Source organism: Acipenser ruthenus, chromosome 10, assembly GCF_902713425.1.
Source record: "Acipenser ruthenus chromosome 10, fAciRut3.2 maternal haplotype, whole genome shotgun sequence".
Lineage (NCBI taxonomy): Eukaryota > Metazoa > Chordata > Actinopteri > Acipenseriformes > Acipenseridae > Acipenser > Acipenser ruthenus.
The window spans coordinates 15,043,182-15,069,417 of record NC_081198.1 but is presented as its reverse complement, the minus strand read 5'-3'; the positions used below and the strand labels follow the sequence as shown (position 1 = coordinate 15,069,417).

At 37.4% G+C, this 26,236-nt stretch overlaps 1 protein-coding gene across 4 annotated transcripts in view; it reads right to left on the bottom strand.

Moving 5' to 3' along the window:
- Positions 1-26,236, bottom strand: part of LOC117408842 (leucine-rich repeat-containing protein 7-like) — a 239,246-nt gene that overhangs the window by 162,339 nt on the left and 50,671 nt on the right. For 3 of the 4 annotated variants that reach the window (XM_059031848.1, XM_059031849.1, XM_059031850.1), the window contains exon 2: positions 16,189-16,481. The exons of the other annotated variant lie outside the window; for it this stretch is intronic. The gene's annotated coding sequence lies outside the window, so the exon portion shown is untranslated. The remainder of the gene's footprint in view (positions 1-16,188; positions 16,482-26,236) is intronic. 4 annotated transcript variants of the gene reach the window in all.

Genomic DNA, 26,236 nt, shown 5'->3' with positions numbered 1-26,236 from the left:
AAAAATTACATTGAAACATTTTTCACAGGATGGGATAGGACAGGAACATTTATGATGGGACAGAACTCAAGTATCATTCTTGTGTCACTCTCTAATGCTGGATGCCCTTAGAGGTTTTCTCTGCTCAGCTTGCTGACACAGAGTCTCTGAGAACATCTTTCTTTATTTGTTGGTTTAAAATAAGGAATGGGATTATGTGCCATAATTCAAATACCCAGTATCAAATATTTCATGGGTCTTGGAATGTTGGGAAAAGTACTCTATTTCAGTCAGGGAACTCATGCGATAGAATATTTATTACAGATTAGACACAATAACACATTTATGCATATTATACACTCTTGGATCACACATTTAACATCTTTGGCCTTGCCTCGTGGAACCCCTGCCCATAAATTTCCCTGCTAATAGTGGAGAGGCTATTAGGGAAGCCATGGGCAGGGGCAGGACAGCTGCCCTCCCCCTTAGGCGAAGCCAAAAAACAGATGGAGGCTGGGGAGGAAGAGGCAAACTCTAAACACACAGCAGGGAGGTAATGGATCAGGTAAGATTTAAAGGGTACATAAGGACCTGTTTTATTTTATTGTGTTACATGTTTCCATGTGTTGCTACAACTGTTTACGTAAGGTGTGTGTATATTTTTTTTTTTATTTTTTTATTTTTTACATTTTGACCACTTTTTTAAACTTTTAAATGCATTCCCTGCCTCAAGATGGCTTCACATGTACCCGCATGGACCTCTCAAAACTACATTTCCCATCATCCTCCTGCTCACATATGTAACCGAGATGGATTTACCAGTGAGCAGGAGGATGATGGGAAATGTAGTACCCTTATGCACCCTTTAAATACCTTCCCTGACAATCACTAGAAAAAGCAATTACGTTGTTAGTGAATGAGGTACTGCTATTTCTGACAATTGTCTGGTTATTGACACTTAATAAGCTTGATTTAATTGACTGATTAAAAGTGAGTTCCCTGCCTGAACCACCGCTTTGCTTAATTTCAGCATATACCATAACATACCCCCTACCACAAAATTAGAGCTAGTGTTGTAATTTTTTCTTTAAATAGCAATGACCTACATCTGCAACATAATCTCCAGATTCTAATACAGTATTCTTAATATCAGCTAACTTACCAAGTTCCATTACATTTAGTTCATTACAGTTGTATATGTCACAATCTAAATGCATAGCAAAATTCTAACCTTTTCTACTGTAAATATTCAGTAGAATATACAGTTTGGACCATATTCAGATTAGTGATGTGTACTGATCATAATCTGTATCATAAAAAAAGTTTCTTATCTGGTCTTTGTTTTATGTTTTATACTGTGAAAACACATTTTTTTCCATTCTCTTGCATTTTTAGGATGGCTACCTCTTGCACACAGAGTTATTTTGTGCAATAACTACCGGTAAAATGTATTACTTCCCTCTACCTGGCTTTCAGCCTGCATGAACAGGACTTTGTTTGCTTACCTTGTGGCTATGATTCCCAAATCCAGAAAGACTGTGCCTTAATTAGCCTCAAGACTGAACCCATTAATAAGTAGGTTACTATGGCCTAGAAGATAAGAACTTGTGCAAGTGAATGCCCATGTCATGTGAACCCATCTTTCTTTATTTTACTACCGAAGCAGCTGAACAATAAAGCAACAAGTAGACTCTTTTCACAAATCAAAATGAGGGAGGCATGCTCCCCATTTAAAGTTATGCCCTTAAGATCGTAATTGTACTGCACTCATTTTTAAACTGAACCAAGCTGGAATGGGAAAAATATAACAAAATGACTCCGAAATACAGTCAGTTTCTAACAATGTCATTTTCTAAGGCCATTACCCAACAAAGTTCACAAACCACACAATTGACTTTTTAATACTGTGAAAGACATTCAATTATGGTGACAAAAATAGAACACAATTGCAGCTTTGGTGGGTTTAATGTATTCAGATCAATAAACACTTTTAGCATTGTCGCAATGAAACCTCCACATCTCAAGTACTTAGCAAGCGCTGCTTATGCTGCCGAAATTCATTATGACGTATACTTTAGTCACAGAACCTCTTGTTCTTTGATATGAAACAGGCACTCAAAGAGATTCGTGACTATTTTTCGCTGTTTTGCAGAACATCTGTCAAACATAGGTAAAATAAGATAGGAATATAAGCCTAAATATATTGCACTACATAGCATTCTGTCAGATTCCAAGTCAGACAAAGGACACTTCAGGTACTTTATCATCTTATATTTTAGTTAATGTATTAGTTTTCTAAGTCACTGCTTGAGACACATATTCCTATTTTCAATCCATGAGATAGCAAAATGTTGTTACTTTCCTCAAATTAATGTTCAGACTCTGTTAGATTAGCAAAATGCATGAATCAAGTCGCTTCTTTTGTATGCTGCCTTGAAACTCTAAAAAAAACCTCCTTAAAAGATATAACAATTCATTATGACAATATGCAATACAGATTATAAAGGTCAAACTATAAGACACTTAAGTCAAGAAGACTAATACTAATACTAAAATGGTTTAAATAGGAATTCATGGACAGGCAATGCCATTTTGGCATTTAGAATTTTAAATGCATAAACATGTCTCTCAGCTTCAGGTTTATTATGCAGTTCAACTCCAACATGGTCAAGTCGAATCAGCATACAAAAGCATTGCCTTTTTTAAATGCAAAAGAGAAGGACAACATTTGTTGAGTTGTGACCAAGAACAGGAAAGATCTGTTGCCCCAGGATTCATATAAATAGTGCTTGTTTTTTAATTAGCTGGCCTTAGAGAACTTTTAATATTTCATAAAGCCACACTGATACGATATAGAGTCCCTCTCTATAGCAATGAGATAAAGAGCCTGGAATTAGTGCAGGGTAAGAACATTTTAAGCATTTGTATTTTCTATTGTTTTTTTTTTTGTATATCCTTACCAAAAAGAGACCACTAAATAACTGCTTACTTGCTATATTCTATTCAGGTATTACTGCCAACGGTTAGACAACAAGATACGATGCTTAATCACAGAATGTTTAAAGAGTTAGTAGTTTCAAATGTCATTTAAATTGCCTCTTTATATTTCCCTTACAATGTTGTGGTGTTTGAATCAGTCTGAGTGGTTCTGGGTCTATTGCTTCCCTGCTGAGTTTGTCATTGTTTTCTAAATCAGCCTTTAGCCGGATTTGTGCTTGTCTGGAGAATCCAAAGTGCCGACACTGAACAGCCTTCCTCATTCGATCAAAATCATGTGACAATGTGACCTCAACTCTGCCTGCCCTGCCTACTTACATACTCTATAGACAGAGAGAGTTGGTGGGGGCTGGCTGAGTTGAAAGGTCACAATGTCACATGATTTACACTTAGGAATCTCCAGACAAGCTCAAAATATGTTCAAAACCAGGTAAAGACAGTTCTAGAGAAAACTGCTTATAATCCAACAATGGAGCAGCAGAAATACCGATTGCAAACACCACAGAATAGCAAAAATAATCATTTAGAGTGACATTAGAATCAGATACCCTTTATATTTGTTGCTGTCTTGCCCATTGTACCTATACATTACAGGATACAAGTCAGCACAAGGCGGCACACAGTTGTGTGAAGGGACTGTCTGTTTTCAGGTAAATGTGTTGTCCACACCCCTGTATAGAAAGGAAAGGTAATGAGTAAAGGAGGTAGAGAGAATAAATAAAGAGATGTTCAGGGAAACAGGTTTTTTTTCTCTTCATTTGAAAGTTCTGTGCGAGGGAGTATTTGGAAACAGCTCAAATCAGCTTGGAGCTAAAGCACTGTGGGGGAGTATAGTATGCCGTTTAAACAGTTATACCACAAAAAGTAATGTGAAAAAAAAAAATATATATATATATATATATATATATATATATATATATATATATATATATATTAATAACTGCACATATTTGGATAGAAAAAGAACTAGCATTTCTGAAGCAGAAAAAAACAACTGACATGGTGATTTCACTAATTGTGGTTTAATTGGTAAAATCATTTTCCATAAAGAAATAAAAAAAATAAAAAAAAGTATCAAATCTGTCATCCTGCAAATGTTGTCAATGCAGAGTGGTTTGAATTGGTTAATAAAATAAGTGGCAAGACCTGACTGCTGCAGTCAGAAAAAGACTGTAGAGGTCAATCTAATAATAATAATAATAATAATAATATGAATAATAAGCATAATATCACTAACAAGCACAGTGAAATACAAACTTATCTTAACTAAAATGCACAAGTTAATTTCACCAGCTAATTTGATAATGCTTTTTTGCACAGAAGTTTCTGTTGGAATTGGACAAGCTGACAAAAACAAAATCTAAATTTGTATTACCTATGGAGGACACACCTTCAAATCTCTGCTTAAAGCGATTCCAGTTTTTCTGTGTTAAAGCCAGGTTACTGGGCCAAGTTTCCCAAACAATGTACAGAAAAGAGACAAGCATATAAATTGATAACTGACATAAATATTAGGAGTTTGAAACTGGGTACAAAAAAGGAAACCACGCGTTGTGTGCGTCCAGTTGCAGATTGGGTTGCGCACTGCAGATGGAACCAGTGGTAGACAGGCAATGTTTGATATTGGAATGAGATGAGTTTTACAGATTGGTTTAAAGGTACAGATGGAAATGTGACATATTTGTTTGCTGCCTCTCCGAGCAATTCTTGAGCTGCTGTTGCCCACCACATGAGAAAAACATTTCCTTTGGTCTTAATACAGATTTTTCATTGAAGAGATGGAAGGGAGGGGAAAGGAAACGATGTGAATACATAGTAAATACTAACTATCCACTCTCTCTAATACAGAATCAGTTTCTGCTGCACAACACTACATGTTGCCATGGAAACAGCACAGATGATCTACATGAAAGGCATTCTGGGATCTGGTAGGTCTTTTTAATAGCATGATTTTATTATCTTCCACACAGATAACAGGCCAAGCATCGTCTTTAGAATATCATTATTGCTCATTCATTTTCTCTGTGTGGGTTGTGTTCTGAACAAAAAAGTGTTGCTCAAATTTCAGAAAGCTACCCAGTCTTTTACCTATTTATTTATACTCTGATCAGCTTAGGAATTTTAATTGGTACTCAGAAATGAAATGAGTACTTCATACAGTTCATACAGCTTGATAGATTCTGGTCATTTATAAATGGATTTTACAGGCATATTTATATTTAAAATTGTGTAACAGTGACATGAATGTAAATGAAATACATTTATTACTAGAATGTGCACAAAGCCAAAACTTGAATGCACAACTGCCTTGAAACTATGTGGAGGGAAGGGGGGGGGTGGCTTTGATAAATCTTGAAATGTAGCTCTATTCATTAGGCTCATCTCAAATTCTTGACTAAAATAACTTAAGAACCTAAGGGGTTATTTATTCAACCTGTATGTCGCAGAGAGAGGCCATAACCACCTCCTTGTGGTTATCCCAGTATTACTCCCAATAAAAGTGGTTGAGCTGTGATCCACGTGTGACTTATCTAGACTTATAGGCTGATCAAATCAACCCCTTCATTTCTTAAGAGTTGTACCTTAAAATCTCATTGAGAAGTGGAAGTTGAACAAGCTCGGGAAAGCTGAGTGGCTTTAAATCGCTCCGTTTGTACAAAACAAAGTTAAGACAGTTAAGGTCAGCTGCTGCATAGGATTTAGTCAGTGTAGATTACCTGGTGCAGCAAGCTGTATAAAATACCAGCGCACTACACTTCCCATTGGTGGCATCTCAGATGCTTTCTTTATGTGCCATGCTAGGGCTACCTGCGCATATTTGTATTACAAAACACAAATTTTATTATTTTCAAAAAATAAATCCTGGGCAACACCAACATCAACTCTCTATCCCTCTGTGTTATATCAGCCAATCCTGCAACCCCTTTTACAACAGCATACCACAACCAACACATTTCCCTAAACCAGAAATATATTCCAGATATTGTATTTATTATTTTATTTATTTATTTCTTAGCAGATGCCCTTATCCAGGGCGACTTATATTTGTTACAACATATCACATTCTTTTTACATACAATTACCCATTTATACAGTTGGAGCAATCTAGGTAAAGTACCTTGCTCAAGGGTACAGCAGCAGTGTCCCCCACCTGGAATTGAACCCACAACCCTCCGGTCAAGAGTCCAGAGCCCAAACCACTACTCCACACTATTGTAGCTCTTTTGAGAGCTGATTTTTTCCAACAGTGTTCAATTGGTGGATTTTAGAAACAACAATTAAATAACAGAACTTTAGAAACCCCTGCAGGAACTCTCGATCGTATTCCCCATTCTGGTAATCAATCTTTCTGTGCCTGAACCACCTCTGGGAGATACCTTTTGAATGTCAATGTACTGATGTGTGCTTTTATATGCCAACACTACTCTCTCTTGCAATTAGGCACGATGCTACTGTGAATATGTTTAATGATTAGACTTGCCATTGCCAACATGATTGCAGCTGTCTGTACACAAGCACATAATGTACAGCAAACAACAGTATGCAAATATGTTATTTTGTAGTCTTCCATCACAGCATTAAAAGGAAATCTGTTGCACATTCATAAATACTAAGTATGACAAAAACATTATCACAGAACATTTCTGTCATTAGCTTGGCAAATGGTAATTAGCAACGTTGCAACTACACGGGCCATCGTGGTGTAAACAATTGTTTGGGCTCCACCATGGTTAGCCCTGTATTTTAGAAAACTTTATAAAGACATACAATCATTGTGAAACATCCACCTGCACTAGATAACCCTTTGTCTAATCATTCTTACAGATTTAACAAGCATGCTACAAAAGAAACAAGTTTGGGTGTATACCAATTCCTGATTAAGACTATGAAATGCTGGGCGCTATATTAAACTGTTCTGTAAAGTCTATTTTAATGCATTCAGTATAATTCATGAATACCATATACCACATTAGACTAATTAATCAGATTTCTTATTTGCCATGCTTTAGCTTACCCTGTTTTTGTAGCACCTCCACAGTTGGGTTTCTGACCTTGACTACCACAAATCTAGGACTACCTTACCAAAAGGTAACACTAAAGGTAATTGCTAAACGGGGTCTGTGAAACCTTTGGTATTTCAAATACTGTACAACCTTAGTACTCTGTTCTTATTGGTCGCCACTATGCCACGCAAACCTTTGACTGGCTGAACAGACTATCAGAGTGTATGTTTACAGCTATCCATGTAGAATAGTTTGTCTACAGTTGTGAATCTCTCCATGTCGGCATGGATTTATTGGTGGATGTATCTTAATAACAAGAATGCACTTGCGATGTATTAAACACTGTACCTCCTCTGTCAATACAAACAGTCTGTCCTTCACTGCTAATAACCACTCTAACCTGATGTGAAAGAATCTATACCTGCTTTCAGTCCTTTATTATGCGCTAGACTACACTACAGGAGAAATCTTTGTCATCACTTACACATAAACTTCACCTTGTGCTGTCGGACCCGACCTCTGGAGACCTCCATAACGAACACCCTCCTCCTGTTTCTGTACATAACTGCATCTCGGAGATCGCATAAACTTACTCACATACAAACCTGGTTTACTGAATTATATTGGGCCCTGTAAACTTCAAGGACTTATTTAAATAATGTTCTGTTAAAGAAAAAAAACATTTTCAACACTTTTTTGCAAGGATTTATTATTTTATTCTCGCTTTTTAAAGCAGAGAGATGAGAGATGAGAGATGCCAAGGTCGGACATCCAAATAAGTGAGATTTGAAAAAAAAAATTAGGAGTGAGATTTGGAGTGAGACTGTTAAACCTGGTGCAAAAAAAATACCTAGAACGAATGAGTGTCCCTCCAAATCAGCTGTTTAACCTAATACTGTTTATAAAATCACAGTTAATAGCTTTTTCTCTGTCCCAATCAAAATGATGAACAGGTCTCTTAAGAGAGGCTGCACACAGAATTGATTATGGATTCTTAATATTTAAACAGCATCAGCTGCTTGTACAGAAGCATGCGGCACAATCAAAAAGCCATGATGTTCATGTCCAGATTAATTAATATACATGTCACAGCAGCCAAGAAGGGCCCCCATAGTGCGCTCGTCAGCAGTGCCTTCAGAGGAAAATAGCAAAATATGACCCAGCCGAGATAAAACCTTCAAGATGAAGATATATTCAACCATAATTACTTGCATCGAATTCAACACTCCAGTACACATTCCTGGCAGGGACATGTTATTCCGCACGCAGAGAAATACAAAACACCAAATGTATCAGTGTATCTCTGGGAAGCAATTTGATATCATCTACTTGTAACACATGACTAGAATACTGTGTGCTATGGCAATACAATGTATATCTCTCAAGAGACATGGCCTTCTGTTGCAGTTTCAACCACCACTATACTCTGCCATGACCTGTATAATGTCCTAATCCCATTGAGTTGCAATAATCAACTTAAATAGTCAAATTTTTAAACACATTTAAAAAGGGGCCAAAGGGCAATCTTTCAATTACGCAGGTGGTACATATTTTTTTTTTTTTGGTACTTAAAAAGAAAAAAAAGTTTTTATGTTTAAACTTAAATTAAAACAGATTGGTTGTATCGGATTGGTTGTATCAGATGGCACATTATACTGTTTAATTTGTATTCTTATTGAACTAGACATTATAAAATATATATATATATATTGGTATAAAAGGTGTGACATAAGATAGAGTTAATTTTCACCCATTCAAAGTTCAGAGCAGCCAGTAAGCACCTTTCGTGGATAGATATCAGCTTCCATTGTAAAGCACCCAATAAGATATTCTATATGTATAATTAAATTGTATCCATACATGTCACAAGAAATTTATACTTATCACCAGACTCAAATGTCCAGATCTTCTTTCCACTAGAAACACCAGCCTGTTGCTTTAGCAAAGAAGCTGCCTTTGTATTGAACTGCCCTTAGAAGCTACAGTGTCTCGGAGGGTTCAATTCACACTTGGTTGTCCCAAAGTCTTTATTATTTTCTGCTTCTTCTTGGTGATGTCAAACAGGTGAAAGGGCAATATTACTGCTTCTCTCAGCAGAAAGGCAGCTTTAAAAACACATACACTGCTGTTTAGTGTCACTACAGCCCTCCAGGAACTGACACTGATGAAGATATACTTCACCATGGCAACTAACTAGTACAGTAAGCAGAAGTGCCTCTTAACATCAGCTCAGCGCTGCTGTCATAACTAACTCACTTGCATCAACTCGCTATATTGACCTTTTAATTAAAATGATCGCTATCAGATATGTTTAGGGGAATTGTGAAAAAAATTACTCTTTCAGAGTAATTATGGAACTTTTTTAAGTCAACAAGTGTATGTGTTTGCAGGTGTAGTGGGATGACTGTGTATTCTAATGTTCAACATCAGTCCTTACCTCTATTAAATAAATAGGCTGAAAGCAACTTTGTATGGTAAACTTACATTCCTGCATAGACGCATGACAAAATGTGATTATTATTAGAAATGATGATTACAGTATAGACAACTGACCCCACATAATCCATGGTAAATTAGTTTTGTATGCTTATATCTGAGTTTTTGGGTTGATTTGTCTTCTGCTGAACACTTCCAAACATCACTGCATCACCTATGTCGACCCGTAAGCATGAGCTTTGATTTGTACAGTACAGTACAAATTTAACTCTCGCACCTCATGCAGCCCTAGCAAATTGATGATTTACATGGTAAATTTAACAGCATTGGGCCCTTCCACACTCTCGCACTTTCTGACACATTGAGTTTACAATCACTAAAAGCAGCAGGCATAAGAAATGGAAGGCAACTACTGAAATTGCTGAAGGCTTCTGGCAGCAGACTACCTTTTAAAGTAATGGCTGGATAGACCTGGGGTTCCATCCTTTGTAACAGAATCCATTACAATCCTCCTTTTTCTTAACAAGCTTTTGCATCCTTAGCTTTTAAAGACCGAGGGGTAGGTGTACTAAGATGGGCCAGTTGCAGCAGAAACATACTGCAATTTGCATTTAATGACAATTCGCAAAGTATACATTTTGTCATATGTACTAGGAGAAAATATGTTAATAAAAAGACATATACTAATTTAAATATTTGTTGCGTCATCTTAGCGAGATCTCTAGCATTGCGAGATTCATACGACATTGTTTCGAATGCGGTGTTGAGTTGTGGTTTGCTGCAGCAGAGGGTGCCCGAAGGATAAAAATAACATAGTTTTTGTTACAATGCATTCTGTTCTGTCCATTTTACCTATTTTAATACTGTTATATAAAAAAAAAATAAAGGCAGTTTAGTCCCATCAGATTCTATAGTGGGGCCCCAACCTTCACCCCCCAAAAAGCTTTTCATAATCATACAGTACCCCTCGCTAAACCGGACATGTTTGTCCGACATAAGGAGGTGTCAGGTTTAAAAAACTACAATAAAATCGCACACATACATGTATAGTGCTCAATGTATTTTAAATGTATAAATCACTGCGCTGAAATAACACTAATGTGTTTTGGGTAGGCTACACATTACATTATGCAAAAATATAAATCTGTACAGTAGTAAAATCAAATGAATATCTAGCACACTTTCTTTTTACATTAGCCTGTAGGCTACCGATAACACAAAATAAATCATGCTACTGCATTATAGTATTATTGGTCTTATACAGATGCTTATAATGAGCTGGAGGGTATCGGCACATGTGTGCAGTCTTTTGATCACATTAGGGAAACCAGAAATGTCATAGAAATGTGTTTTCATGGCTTTGTAAGTACACCCTGCTTTTAGGGAAAAATAGGCACTTGGTACAGCAGCAACACTTTATTACATCTACCCCTGAATGTGATATGGGCATTATCAGAGAATATTATGACCCATTGCAGATAACACATAGGGCCAAATTGTGATCACAGCAGAAGGTGCAAAGCTAATACCATATATAGAAAGAGAACCCTACAGAATAGCTGTGGTCAAATAACTTTCAAATTTGCATTTGTCTGGCTAAAATAGCATCTGTGTTTAAAAGGTGCAGTACTTTGAAATAACTAATGTAACTAACTTTTATTTACTGGATATGGTTTTATTTAAAAATAAAACAAAAAAACATATTAAATTGAAATGCGGCAGCCTACTGGTAATGTACCCTTCAGTAGTTAAAGTCTTGTGTAGGTACCGCATCTTTTAAACATACCTCAGCACGAATGCTGATTCAGACAAACGCAAGCGTGGATGCCACTCTACCAACGTATACCTCAGAGTCTTAATAGTGTTTCCAGACGTCTTGTGCTCTTATTAAAATGTGGCCCATAATGTTCAAAATCCCACAGAAGATTGGAAATGGTCGTGTTCTATAAATCACTATCTCACCTGGGAATTGCTCCCTCTTCACAGAGACTTGATACATGTTCCCTGATAACGAGATCAATCACTTATCTCTGTAGAAAGACAGGATTGCTGGCAGAGCTCTTTGAGAATGTACAATGTACCCAATGTGCATTAGTCCTAATGCAGTGGCTTCCCTGTCAGTGTTTGATCTCAATGGAGGCCATCAGGACTAGTGATAAGGTTCGCTCTTGTGAAACTGAGAAAAACATCAAGTGATTATAATAAGAGTGAACAGACAAGGAATCAGTACCATAAATACAGCTTGGTAAATAAAACTTTTCAATGTTGTTTTAGCCACTAGCTTACAAATCTTTTATCCCCGAGATGTCTTATCCTATAAATAAATTGAACGTGAACTTGAATTTGAGTTAACACACTATGTACTTCTGTTAATGGGTTCAAAAAACACATATTGGGGTCTAGTTAATTGATCTAAGCAATGAATTCATTCTTCTATGTATTAACTAAGTTTACTCTACATTTGCGCATTACCTGAATATTTTGTTGGGTGATTTAAATAAAAAAAACTATGAACTAAAGAGTAATCTAAATACCGCCACTGTTTAAATAATTCACAAAGAATGCAAGTTTATACAAATCAAGAATCCAACAGTTTTATATTAGTCTTTAGTTTATTATTTCCTATAAAAATATGAACTCAGGAAGGTTAATATTTCAGTGATTTAAATGATGGCAGTACTTAGATCAGACACGGTTTAGATGAATTAAACTACATGTCAAACAATTGCAGTTGAGATACAGTATATTGATTGGAAGAACAAGACCATGATCTATATTTTAAATGATCTAAACATCTATGTCCTATTTTATTATCACAACTGGGGGGGAAACCCCATTAATACAGAGCTAGGGCTTTAGGGACCCTTAAATTGCCAAAGTAACATGCTTTTATAACATCAAGGATAGATTCTGTAATGCGCTGTTCTCTGGTATTTCTAGCCATGCTATTTCACGATTACAACTTGTACAAAATGCTGCAGCCATTTTTTTTTCTTTTTAAATTTGGAATCGCCAATTATTTTTTTCTCGTTTTCTCCCGAATTTGGAAAGCCCAATTATTTATTTTATTTCAACCCAGAGCTACAATGTCGGAAGACCACGCAGCTCTGGGCAACTTACAGGCAGGCCCGCAGGCGCCCGGCCAGTCTACAGGGGTCGCTGGTGCGCGGTGAGCCAAGGACACCCTGGCCAAACCTAAGCCCTCCCCACCCGGGCGGTGCTCGGCCAATTGTGCGCCGCCCCCTGGGAACTCCTGTCCACGGTCGGCAGTGGAATAGCCTGGACTCGAACCGGCGATCTCCAGGCTATAGGGTGCATACGGCCAGCGTTTTAACAAGAACCAAGAGATATGAACATATCACCCCTGTTTTGGCAGATTTGCACTGGCTTCCTGTTCATTTCAGGATTGATTTTAAGATCCTGCTCCTGACATATAAAGCTCTCCATGACCGTGGTCCCCTATACTTAAAAGAACGCCTGACTCCATATTTTCCTAGTCGGCCTCTTAGATCACAGGGTGCAGCCTTGCTTAACATTCCAAGGATACAGAAAAAAAATGCAGGTGGCATTCTCTTACAGAGTCCCTAAACTGTGGAATGGCTTGCCACCACCTGTGAGGGAGGCTCCCTCTGTTGCTGTTTTTAAAATAAGACTGAAAACTTACCTTTATGACAAAGCATTCACAGTCCTGTAAATTATATTTTTTTTATAATTGACAGTTCTGTAAATTATTTATTTTTATCACTTGTTTTTACTGCTCTTTAATTACTAACTTATTTACTTCCTTATTTATACTTATGTACGTATTTATATTGCTTTTAAGTATTTTTATTTCTGTATTTCTTCTTAAATATGTTTTTATTTTATTGTATTTTCTCTTGTTCAGCGCTTTGAGGCAAATGTTTGTGAAAGGCGCTATATAAAAATAAAAAATGATTGATTGATTGATTAATTGATTGAACTGTTTAGATCATACAAATTGAAAAGGTGTGTTTTGAATATTGAATCTTGTCCTGAACTGCATTAAATTGTTCCACAGTGTTCATTTTCAGAACTGACCTAAATCTTTCACTAAATGTATAATCTGAAACCAGATGAAATCACTGTTGGTTGCTAGAGTTGGCTTCTAGCAGCAGGAGAGTGCTTGGAATACATTTAGCCAGCCTACACAAGTTTTATAAAGTGATGTATCTAACAACACTAACATTAACATTTCAAAGCATTTTATTGCAGCCATTATCACAAATACAGCGATGATCAGGTACAAAAATTATCTTTTTAGTTCCCTGCCATTTGTGAGATGTAGCTCTCCTTCTAAGGCGATTAAACATAACTTTGGTACCCATTTTAAATCTGAGATTTACCCAGTTCTAAGTGGATATGGGTTCAATAAGATGCAATCTTAGTTTTTTTTATCAAAGCAAAAGCTACTTTTAGGCCTGGCTACAGTATGTAGATGTCACTGAATAGTAATCCCAGCATGACTGCCTTCACCCTAACCCAGGTAACATCAGACTGCCAGGGATAAAAAATATTAAACCTGCCTAAACTACATTAATTTACATGATTTGCATTATGACTGTTTAATACCCATTTCAAGTGGCAAAAATGGAATGGGGAAGAATAAAACACCCCTCATACTCTACATCCATATCTCTGGTGCATTGTTAGACATATTCAACCTGGAGTAGGAAACTAAATATGCATCATGGTTTTATTCATACCAAAATATTATCAAATCACAGAAAAGATAAAGCAGCACCTAAAACACATAATTTATTCCCTGTCATTTCGTATTTGCCAACCGATTCAATAAAACCATTTAGCGTGTCTTAACTACCTTGCTTAATGACTTTTAATCACTCAATAGCAGCTTTGACGGTAGAGAGGGATGAGCTTGGTGATATTTCTCATTTCATACTCTATTAAAATGTGCTTATCTGAAATATATGTTGAAAGCTGAGGTAAAACTTGGTTCTTAGTAAAAATGGGAACATATATAGCAATTGGTCTTAAGATCAGATCCTACCTTTCACTCATTTGATCCTGATACTTACAGTATAAATGACTGTATACCAGCACCAACTGATTGGAGCAGGTATACTGTTGCCATTAAATCAGTGACAATGGAGAGTGATGAATTGAGGCATAGTCCATTTAACACTTTGAGTGCCACTGTTGCATTTATGAGACAACTAAGTGTTTCATCCCCAGCAGGGGACAATAAGTCTAAGTTCATTTTGAATGATTGAACAGCATTTGAGTCCCTAATACGCTCCCAGCAAGGTTTTTTTTTTTTTTTGTTTCTTAGCAGACGCCCTTATCCAGGGCGACTTACAATTGTTACAAGATATCACATTATTTTTACATACAATTACCCATTTATACAGTTGGGTTTTTACTGGAGCAATCTAGGTAAAGTACCTTGCTCAAGGGTACAGCAGCAGTGTCCCCCCCCACCTGGGATTGAACCCACGACTCTCCGGTCAAGAGTCCAGAGCCCTAACCACTACTCCACACTGCTGCCCGTAAACCAATCAATCAATCTTTATTTTATATAGCGCCTTTCATAGTGGACCACCATCACAAAGCGCTTTACAAGATGCAGTAACAACAAGAAAACCCATAATACTTATAATACAGTGAAAAATGCATAGTACATTAAGTCTGGTAAACCAAGATCTTGAGGCTGCATAAGAAAAGTTTGGGAACAAGAAAAGGCTCACCCCTTGACCATTTGCCTACTGGGAGATCTAATTTAATAGGACAGAATCTAGTCATGTTTTAAATCTTCCCAGTGTTTTAGACCCTACTACCTCACCTGGTAGGCTATTCCATGCATTAATAACATTCTGTGTGTAAAAGGTACTTCCTACCTTCTGTTCTAAACTTTACTTAGCTTCCATGTATGCCCTCTTGTTCTACTCTGTGTGAAATTTGAAGTAATTTTGGGTTCACTTTATCAATTTAGGATTTTAGAAACTTCAACCAAGTCCCCTCTTTCCCTTTTTATGTAATTATTTTAACCTTTCTTCATAGCTCAAGTCATTAAGTCCTAGGATCAGCCTAGTTGCCATTCTCTGTACCTTCTCGAGTGCAATGATGTATTTTCTGTGGCGAGGTGACCAAAACTGCACACAGCATTCTAGGTGGGGTTTATGAATGAGCAGAAACAAGACTATGTAAGGCTTTCTAGGTCATTATTGAAACTTTAAAATCTACCCTGTCTCACACTATAAGCCAACAAAGAGATTTCTAAACTGGGTTAATGTACCAAACAAGATGCAACTTACTCAAAGCCCATCAGACATGCCAGTGAAAAGAGCACTGCAATAATTAAATCGGGATCATAACAAAAGCATTGACCAGCCTTTCACCTTCAAGATCAAGCATGATCTAAATTTAGCTCTATATTCTAATAATACATTTCGTACACAGTAACATAGGGACTACTGTTAAAAAGTGTGAACAGATCACGTTTGCTCGATAAAGGTTTTTTTTGTGTCCGTTTTCATTACTGGAAAATGTGCCATTACGTGTATAGTAGAAAATGTTTGTAGATCTTGGGAAAAGGGCTCAACACTGTGAAATATAACCATGCAAATGGGTTCCTGTCTCTAACAAACAGGAAATCCAACATTGGTGTATACAAAAAACAAAGGAAAAAGGAGAAGGAAACAGAGGGGGTTTGGGAAAGAAAAGCAGTGCTGGAGTCTGGACCCATTCCAGGGTGTCCGTTTCAGGTTAGAGAAACAGCACACGTCCTACTCACCACACCGGAAAGAGGATGTCCTTGAAGTCAAAACTGCTGTTCCTCACAGCTTGGGTTTGTTCGGGTGACCCCCCTTTCAGATATCACTCTTGACAGGAGAGACAGCTCCAATTGGACAGAGACGGCCTCTGCTTGTTCCAACGCCCCTGCTTCATTTTCACTCTCCTTTCCATAGAAACCCAGATGAAACCAACAGTCTAGTCTCGGGTGGGATGTGTCAGTAGTGTATCCATTGTAGGCCGAGGTTCCCAGACACTCCCTTCTATCAGCAACTGCACTTTGTATGGGAGTTGCTGCAAAGAGACAATGGTAACTAACAATATTGTAGATTCATTTACACATAACAGTATAATTATGATGCACCTTTCAAGGTTATATCATCAGAGATCACAGTACAGTTTTATGTTGGTTAGCTGTATGGCTTTTTTATTTGTTCCATCTCACATTGCCACAATTAACCTTGAGGAGTCTTTTCAGAAGCCTTTGTTGCTGAAAAAGTTAGTAAGTCACTTTTAAATAACAATAGACAATCATGCAAGATACATATAATATGATATCAAACAGGTAAGAAATTAATATTAGGAAAGTGTAAATGATGTATAGTACAGTGAAACCACTCTATTAAGGCCAGTCAAGGGACCAACTGAATGTGAACTTAATAGGGGGGTGTGACAGGATTGAAAGGAGTCCCTGTCGTAATTTGCCCTCCCGACCACCGGCAGCACTGTGTAGGGTTGGCCGTGATTGGGTCAGGAGGCTGAACTCTGACCATACAGGAAGTTCCGGGTCGGGCGGCCATCTTGGCCCAAGGTGGAACCATGCGGCCGTCAGGTCCCATCATTGCAATCAGCTGTGCTGTTCTCGTCAATTGGCTGACGTGGGGCAGCGTGCTGATTGCAGGGGTGGGACTTGGCAGTATTTAAGCAGTATGGTTTTGCCATTCGGTCTCCCTGTCCTGAACTGAAAACATTTGCTGTGCTTTTGTTGTGTTGTTTTCATCGAACTGCTGTAATTCACAGAAAATTGAAACTTTGGGGAAACTTTGGTGGATTACCACAGCGATACTGGACTGTTCTATTTTCATTGTTTGCTAAAATAAAATCCTGCCCCGATACCATTGATGGTACAGGGCTCCAAGGACTAAACATAATTTCCGGCTCCTGTGTGCTGTCATTTCTGGTCCTTCCCTAAAGCTCCACCCACTACCCTCCCACAGTGGGTGATCTTACTAATGGAGGGAATTTCTTGTGACAAATTATCACCATAGAATTTTTACTATTTAAAAAGTGGATTAGTTTAGCTAATTTATTTATTTATTTATGTATGTATGTATGTATGTATTTGTTCTATATCAAAAGGTTTAAATTAGTTTAATTGTGTTTCATCCAATGTGGTTGGTCATTAATAGTATCTGTCCAGTCCTAAACTTGATACTTTTGGGACTGGAGATGGTGACCTTAACACTGAGTACAGGGTTACCCTTGACTTTACACTGATGTCAAAAGAAGCAAACTGGGACTGGAAAAAAGTGGCCTTACTTGTGAAGTGGTCTTTATATTGAGGTCGGTGTAAAGCTTTTACAGTATCCCTTTAAGAACATGCTAAACTGGCATTACCCAAGCTGTTAGATGAGTGCTGAGTGTTTTTTTTTTATTGTACCAGCTGCTGGGTAACTCACACCTGCCTGTGGTCTTGTCCACACTGTATCTGACAAGTCAACACTTGTCTGGCCTTATTCTCTTTGCAGCTGGGGAAAGTTGAGAGGCTGTAATTATATAACAGCATGACTCTTATTTGATGAAAATGAGACTTTCAGGGGCTGAGGCTTAGCTGGGTAAAATGTAAGAAAATAAAAGGCTTCTGAAACATGTTCCTGCTATTGGAAATGGTTTATCTTACTAACGCTATCCTGAAAATTGTAAACCTACTCGATTACATATCTCTTTTCACTGAATTTTTTTAATCAATGTTTTAATTCACTGTTTTCTCCACTGTTTTTTATTATAACACTTAGCAAACACCCCCCAAAACCACTCAGTGTATTTAATTATCACAGTGAACAGTCAGGTGTTTAATAAAGAGGTGAGCTCCCCAGAGCTTTGACGACTGCAGGATTTATTCCTCTTATTGGTGGAAGCAGCCAACACAAAATAAAAATAAAAAAATGTAGTTATATGCTAATGTAATCTCAGAACTCATTCTTGCAACTGGAATTAATATAATGTGTACTAATAGACTGCTCCCAATTCGGATACATTATTTAATTAAAATAAAAGGGAAGAAGATGCTGGTGCAGGTTTAACAAATATGTAATCAAGATTTCAGTTCAAATTTACAGGTGCTCAAATCCATAAGGCACACTAGGCAAACGCAGTTTTTAATACTTCAGTGCTTGGAGTGGTTTAAAAATATAATTCCCCATAAGGGTAGAAAAACTACTAATATGACGAGTAGAATAGTAGAGGTAAAAACACTGTAGCTCTCTTGTGTCGTTTCTATAAATTGCTCGTTGAAGCTGGAGCCACTAGCAGTCTTTCCCCTTTATTTGTGGTCCCTGATATTGCAACCAGTTTCACAGTATGGATAAATAAGAAACTACTGTGCCTATTACGAAAAGGCAGCCTAAAAGGAAATGCAGTGTAAATCGCATGCTTAATGGAAATATAGTATTTCAGAAGTAGGGACTCAATCTACTGCAGCATTCCCAAGGATTTTTTGTATGTATTTATTCATGTTATTCAAATGTATTTATGAACCCCCTGGTTGAAATGCAACATTTATTTTAAAAGTACTGCCAGTTGACAGGTATCAGGAGCATACAGATACATTAAAAGTGTAAACAAAATGTGAGACAGAAAACATGAACATTAAAGTGCGAATAAAGGTTTTAAAACCCATTTAACCTCTTTTTGGCACTAGCCAAAGAAAAGAAGCACTTTTTTTACATCAAATATTCCTAAACCATGACAAGCCAATGGGGCCAATCTAGAGATGACTTAGGATAGAGGGTAGGAGACACAGAGCAGCGAGGGTATAGAATGAGTTGGGTCACATTGCTGATGCTGAATTACCGGGAGAATTGAATACATGAAGTTCTGGGATCAATCAGCTACTAAGAACCAGACGAGCATTTATGGGCCAAATGGCAGGGATGGTAAAACAATTAAACATTTCCCAGATTTTAATTTGACATTACCATTTAACCACTGTCAAAAACATGCACGTCAGGTGTGTTCATACAGTAATAAGTGTAAGGTTGTTGATTTCATATTCAATATTCATGCATTGTACAAATTCTTATATGTTGCATTGCTTCTCTCCCTTATTTGTAGATGTGTTTCTTATGATACAAGAATATAGGAGACTGTGTGGTGTGATGGCTAAAGAAAAGGGCTTGTAACCAGGAGGTCCCCGGTTCAAATCCCGTCTCAGCCACTGACTCACTGTGTGACCCTGAGCAAGTCACTTAACCTCCTTGTGCTCCGTCTTTCGGGTGAGACTTTTTTGTAAGTGTTTCTGCAGCTGATGCATAGTTCACACACTCTAGTCTCTGTAAGTCACCTTGGATAAAGGCATCTGCTAAATAAACTAATATTATCTTTTATGCATTATTTTTTTATTGCAGACCAGAATATTATTTTATCCATGGCCTAAGTGGCTACCCCTATTTTTGTCCAGCCTTAAAAAAAAGAAGGTTTTACAAAATAATTAATGCACTTCGGTACCTAGTAGAATTACAAGAATTTCAAGGGCTGTTCTACCTACAGCTTAGCCTGTCACAGAAAAAAGTAGAACACTTGTCCCTAAGGCCTTTCATTTCTGGGACAACTTATTTACAAGTTTCGCAGGAAGAAGCCAGACTTCAAGTGCCCATAAATCCACTGCCGTGAAAACCACAACATCCGTTAATGAAAGCATTAGGGTGATCAGAATAAGAGAATAGTAGTAGGTGTCTCCTTGACTTTGAATTTCAAACATGTGGAGCCCTCCAGCAGATGCATACCGCACATACGGCTACACACAGATAATATCACACTGCTGCATTTGCCTGCAGCTTTCCCACATGGCTCAAAGTCTCAAACAATCACACTGGCCTCATTTCAACAACCTGACATGAGCTCAGTGCGATTTCTGCACACAATGCCAAAACCCAGGGGCGCAGCTATCATAAGTGCAGGTGGTGCAGCTGCTCCAGGGCCCACAAGCCTTTGGGGCCCATCGCACTTCAAAAGGGACAAACAAAATATGTGAATATTTTTTTAATTTTTCTGTTCAAAAACAGTAGGCCTTAACGAATAAAGACAAATGAGGCAGCACACACCGCCAAGTACACTACCGCTAGTAACTTTGGTTTTAACCCTATAGTGGAGTATTAAAATGACCATATATGGGTGTGGATATGACCATTTTGTATTACAGCCCTTGTAGTTTCTCAACCATAAATCAGAAATTAAAACCCAATATATCCACAATAAGGCATTACGTAACTGTTTCCAATTATATGTTTTTTGATGTGGAATGATTTTTTTTTTTTTTTATATGTAAGCCGCGATCGCCCAAAAAGAAATACAAAAAATTATAATAACTCTTTCTAAGTTAGCTATAAAAAATGAGAAATTTTATGAGGATTTCAAATCAAAAATCAGATTTCAAATATCTACTACCGACCGTTGCGGAGACACAAGACTGTCCAGACACAAAACTAACTCGCCTGGCTGAAAGCGAGGAAGAAGAAATAGTCAGTGTACATTTCTTTATTTACAGAGTAATAACATATTTGGAATAATAAACCAGCTTTTAGGTGAATGTGGTGGGGGGGGGGGGGGCTATTTAAAAATGCTGCACCGGGCCCATTCCAACCTAGCTACGCCACTGCCAAAACCTGTCCAAGATTCTCGCAGAAGGGAAGAAAGATTTCCCCTACTGAGCGAGAGACAGTTAATTGCACACACAAAGTTAATTCCCTGTGTGTGAGCAATTACTTTTTCAGGTCATGATCAATTCATTTATTTGTTCTCTTTCTACAACGAAAGTTATGCATCATGGGCACTGCTGCGATGGAACAAAAATCCAAAGAGGTATTACTTCAAATGAGGCAAGTTGTTTTCAAAATGTGTCAAATGTTACAGATACACCTTTTTTTATACTACAGTGAAACCTCACTTTGAAGGCCAGTCCAGGGACCAGCACAATGTAGTCTTAATTAGTCTTAAATTGTTATTTTAATTTTAAATACAATAGGATTTTGCAGCCGTCTACTTTGCCAGATGAGACGGCTAAAAGTTATTTAAAAAAGAAAAATAAAATAGTTTACAGTGCTTGTATGTTCCACTGAATAGTATTCAAAATGTTTCCACTAAAATAGCAGCGATTTCCACAATTCATTACGTATGTAAATCAAGTAAAACATTCCTTCACTGAGGGTATTTCACTTCCGGGCTTATGTTTCTATCGACACTGTGACACGATGGACCAATCAGTTTCGAGCTACAAGCAATGTTGGTGATGAAGACCGAACTGTACAAATCATACTGTACCTGAGTCAGTAACCATACAGCAGAGTTAGGAAATTGTATTTATTTTTTTAAAACAAACAACCTACGTTTTCTATGTAAGGGTGTCTTTTTTACTCGAAGTGTACTTAATACAGTGAGTATAAGTCATAGCATTGTAAAATGTGTTATGCATTGACTTATTATTATTATTACTATTATTTATTTCTTAGCAGACGCCCTTATCCAGGGCGACTTACAATTGTAAGCAAATACATTTCAAGTGTTACAGTACAAGTAATAATACAATAAGAGCAAGATAAATACAATGACTTTTGTTCAAGCAAGTACAAGTGTGACAGTACAATTCAATAATACAGCAGATAACAGTGACAGTTACATCAGGATATGATTAACTACAAAATACTACAGATTAAACACTTGGCAAATTACAGTACTCTGAAGTACAGGATTAAATGCAGTAAAATAGGGGGCAGATGAGAGCAAATAAAGCGCATTTAGGGAAGGGTGATAGTGTCCCAGTGGATAAACAGAGGAGTTCTACAGGTGTTGTCTGAAGAGGTGAGTCTTAAGGAGGCGCCGGAATGTGGTCAGGGACTGGGCTGTCCTGACATCTGTAGGAAGGTCATTCCACCACTGCGGAGCGAGGGTGGAGAAGGAGCGGGCTCTGGAGGCAGGGGGGCGTAGAGGAGGTAGAGCCAGTCTTCTAGTGCAGGCGGAGCGGAGAGGTCGAGTGGGGGTGTAGGGAGATGAGGGTCTGGAGGTAGCTGGGTGCAGTCTGGTCAAGGCATCTGTAGGCTAGTACAAGAGTCTTGAACTGGATGCGAGCGGTGATCGGTAGCCAGTGGAGTGAGCGGAGTAGTGCAGTTGCGTGGGAGAAGCGAGGCAGAGAGAACACCAGGTGGGCAGCAGAGTTCTGGATGAGCTGGAGCGGACGGGTGGTGGACGCAGGGAGGCCAGCCAGGAGGGAGTTGCAGTAGTCTAGGCGGGAGAGTACCAAAGGCCTGGACCAGGAGCTGGGTGGCGTAGTTGGTGAGGAAGGGTCGGATTCTTCGGATGTTGCTCAGGAAGAATCGGCAAGTGCGTGCCAGAGTGGAGATGTGCTGGGAATAAGAGAAGCAGGGGTCCAGGGTGACTCCGAGGTTATTAGCAGAGGAAGAGGGAGAGAGTGTGGTAGAATCCAGAGGAACAGAGATAGAGAGATCAGAGGAGGGGGAGGAGGAGGGAAAGAAAAGGAGGTCAGATTTAGAGAGGTTGAGTTTGAGGTGATGCGAGTGCATCCAGCAGGAAATAGCAGACAGACAGGTAGAGATACAGGAGGTGATGGTGGAGTCAGAGGTGGGGAAGGAGAGGAAAATCTGAGCATCATCAGCATAGAAATGGTATGAGAAACCATAGGATGCGATGAGGGGGCCTAGGGAGCGGGAGTAGAGAGAGAACAGGAGAGGACCCAAGACTTACCCTTGGGGGACTCCTGTTAAGAGAGGGTGAGGTGTGGAGGTTGCTTAGAAGATCGATCTGAAACCTAGCATGTACAATGAATTCAGGAAACGATATTCGCATTGCGTAATTAATGAATATGACTTGATTATTTTATTTTTTTGTGCTTTCTTTTACTGGTTCAGTCTTTATAAATGAAAAATATCCCTATATGAGCTACAAGATGTACCGGTCAGATCTTTTGCTGCATAATCAGTTCTAAACTGTGTTCAAGTAATATTATTGACTGTTTGCACACAAAATGCAGATAAAAAGTACACCCACACGCACATACAAATACACATAAACATATACTGTGATTATCTATCTATGTTTAAATAGGCACAGTACTTAAGATGACTAAAGACAAAGGGTCATTATTTTTCAAGGACTTTTGAAAGCACATACTCCGCACATACTACGGGTTAGTGCTAATCTGTATTAAAATGAATAAGTAATATCCAAAACCATTTGTGTATGTAATTTGTACACCAAAGTGTTTTTCCGTTTCATATACCTAGAACTTGATATTTATGTACTGTACTTTTACTTTCAAGCTACGTTGTTCAAGTAAATGCCAATACATTATTTATTATTATTGGTATTTATTTTAATCAAGCAAATTAACAGAATTTAAAAAAATTTAAAACGAAAGAAAAAAATACAACACTGTAGAAATTGCATTAATGTTTACAGAAAATACAACAGAAACGAATTTCTGAAAACTGTAAAATCAACCGTGTTCGAAATCGCAGTTCTGGAAAGTGCTTTTTTTAAAAGTATTATTTATTTATTAATGCACTTGCGCATTCTCGGACTCGGTAGTTAATGAGCAACGGCGACATGGGAAGGTATGTATAAACACGTCCTGATTTTGACATGTCACTATGGTTCTCGAACCAACATTCAGTTGTTCCTGGATCAACTACTACTTCAGCTACTAGTGTGCTGCGACATTTTGGCCCCTGATTTTGACTATTAAAAAGTTATTATTTTTAAAAAGTAGCAGTATACAGCATGTTGGTCTTATAGGGGTAATTTAACAGATTTGACACACTTCGTACTGTAGGTGATGGCCTTCATACAAATACAAGAGTGGGTTTAATATTGAAATTGTATTAACTGTGCCTTGAAATAAAACTATATAGAAGTGTATCTCTCCTTTCCTTTGTGTTGTAGGGCATTTTGCTGGGATACAAGATTTTTATCTTACACTTTCACTTTGTAAAACAGTGCTATTATATTATATTATATTATATAATATATATATATATATATATATATATATATATATATATATATATATATACACACACACACACTGTATATATAAAAACACCAGGATATTGACATGGATTTTAAAAGCTATGTTCATTCCAACAAGCAAGCATTAAAAGTGGAGATGATTTCTTAAAGAATTTGTGCTTAATTATGAAGCTGTGTAAGTAGACATATTGTAATGCAGGGTCCTATTCTTAAAGCTTTTTTATTATTATTATTTTTATTATTTGTTGATGAATTAACATTTGGAAGCATTTAATTAACTACCATTTCTGGAATGAGAAACACCTCATAAATGTGCAAAACTAGAACTAAACTCAGTAATATAATGTGAGGTCTTATAAGGTTCTTGGGCAGGACTTTCAGGACCCCTTGGGCAGGATTTTCAAAAGTTTGTGAATGATAACTCAAGGAATCGGTACGTAGCATTGATCTTGGCATTATCAAGCGGTCCTTGTGCCTATTTCGTTTTTAAATAATCGTCCTAATGTTACTTCCGAAATTATGTTGATTTACGAAATAATGTTACTATCTTAACGAGCAGTGCTTCTTGCGACTATTTCTTTTGTTTGCATGGGAATTTAAAAGCAAGTCTTTGTTAATTGTTATCATTTATCAGGAGTTAATCAACTACTGGAGTTTAGAGCATTATTATTTCCATTTGTCATGCAATCCTGTAAGATAATAAGAATGTGTGTGCCACCTGTAATTAATAAACAATAACCAAGCGTAAAATCTTCAGAGCTCTATTATTGTATATAAATAAAACTAGTAGGACAATACTGAAATCAATATTTGAACTAATCACGTGTCCTTAAATGCAGCAGGAGAGGCTGCCTTGTTCCGTGATTAATTCTGGTTTCGTGTTTGGCAGAATCATTGCGCAGTCTCAGGAGAACGCCACACATTCGAACATGTTCAATGATTTCTGTTGCAGCTGAGTTTGAGTTTAAGGCTAGAACTTCACTCCTACGCAGAGCCAAAGTACCAGAAGAAACCTTCTTCCCTACTTAGCAAAGAAGGTTGTAATTCGTAGTCATGACAGCACAGTCATGACAGCAGAAGTAAATCAAAAATTGAAAAATAGAGCTACATAACTGGTATAAGTTAACACCCTGTAGACACATGAGGACCCGTAGCTTTTCAATGTGACACATGTTGTTCTCCTTTTTAAATTGTGAAAATGGAATACTTGGTAACATGGTAAGAAAACTTTGGTTCTTTCAGTCAATTCTTCCGGTCCATTCCATTGTTGAACTTGCTGAAGACCAATTCATTCACAATGGAGAGAAATTCTGCCCTTTGATTGGCTGACAGGGTATATGTAAATAGCAATCAAGTATAGCAAATTGAGGAGACCTCTGGAACTACTGTCAGCGGCCTGCTCACCTGCTACAGTAGAACCATATCACTCCACAAACTTCCCCACGACTGTTCAAAATCATTAATACTCTCCATATGGGAAAAGAAACTGAACCTGCATTACCAATCAACTGATTTAGGAGATATGTGTTAATTATTGGCACATTTACTTTATTTTAGACCAATTATTTTCTTTCACAGTTAAAATAACAATTTAATTTAGTTTAAAATGCAGTTTTATTTATTTACATATCTTTTCTATTCATAGGTTAATTACCACAATATGGTATTTCATTATATATAGCATATATATATATATAATTTAATTCAACATATCATGTTTTACATTTTTTTTTTTTTTTTTTTACTTTTCTGTTTTTGATCCAGTTTCTTTGAAAACTTTTAAATTGATA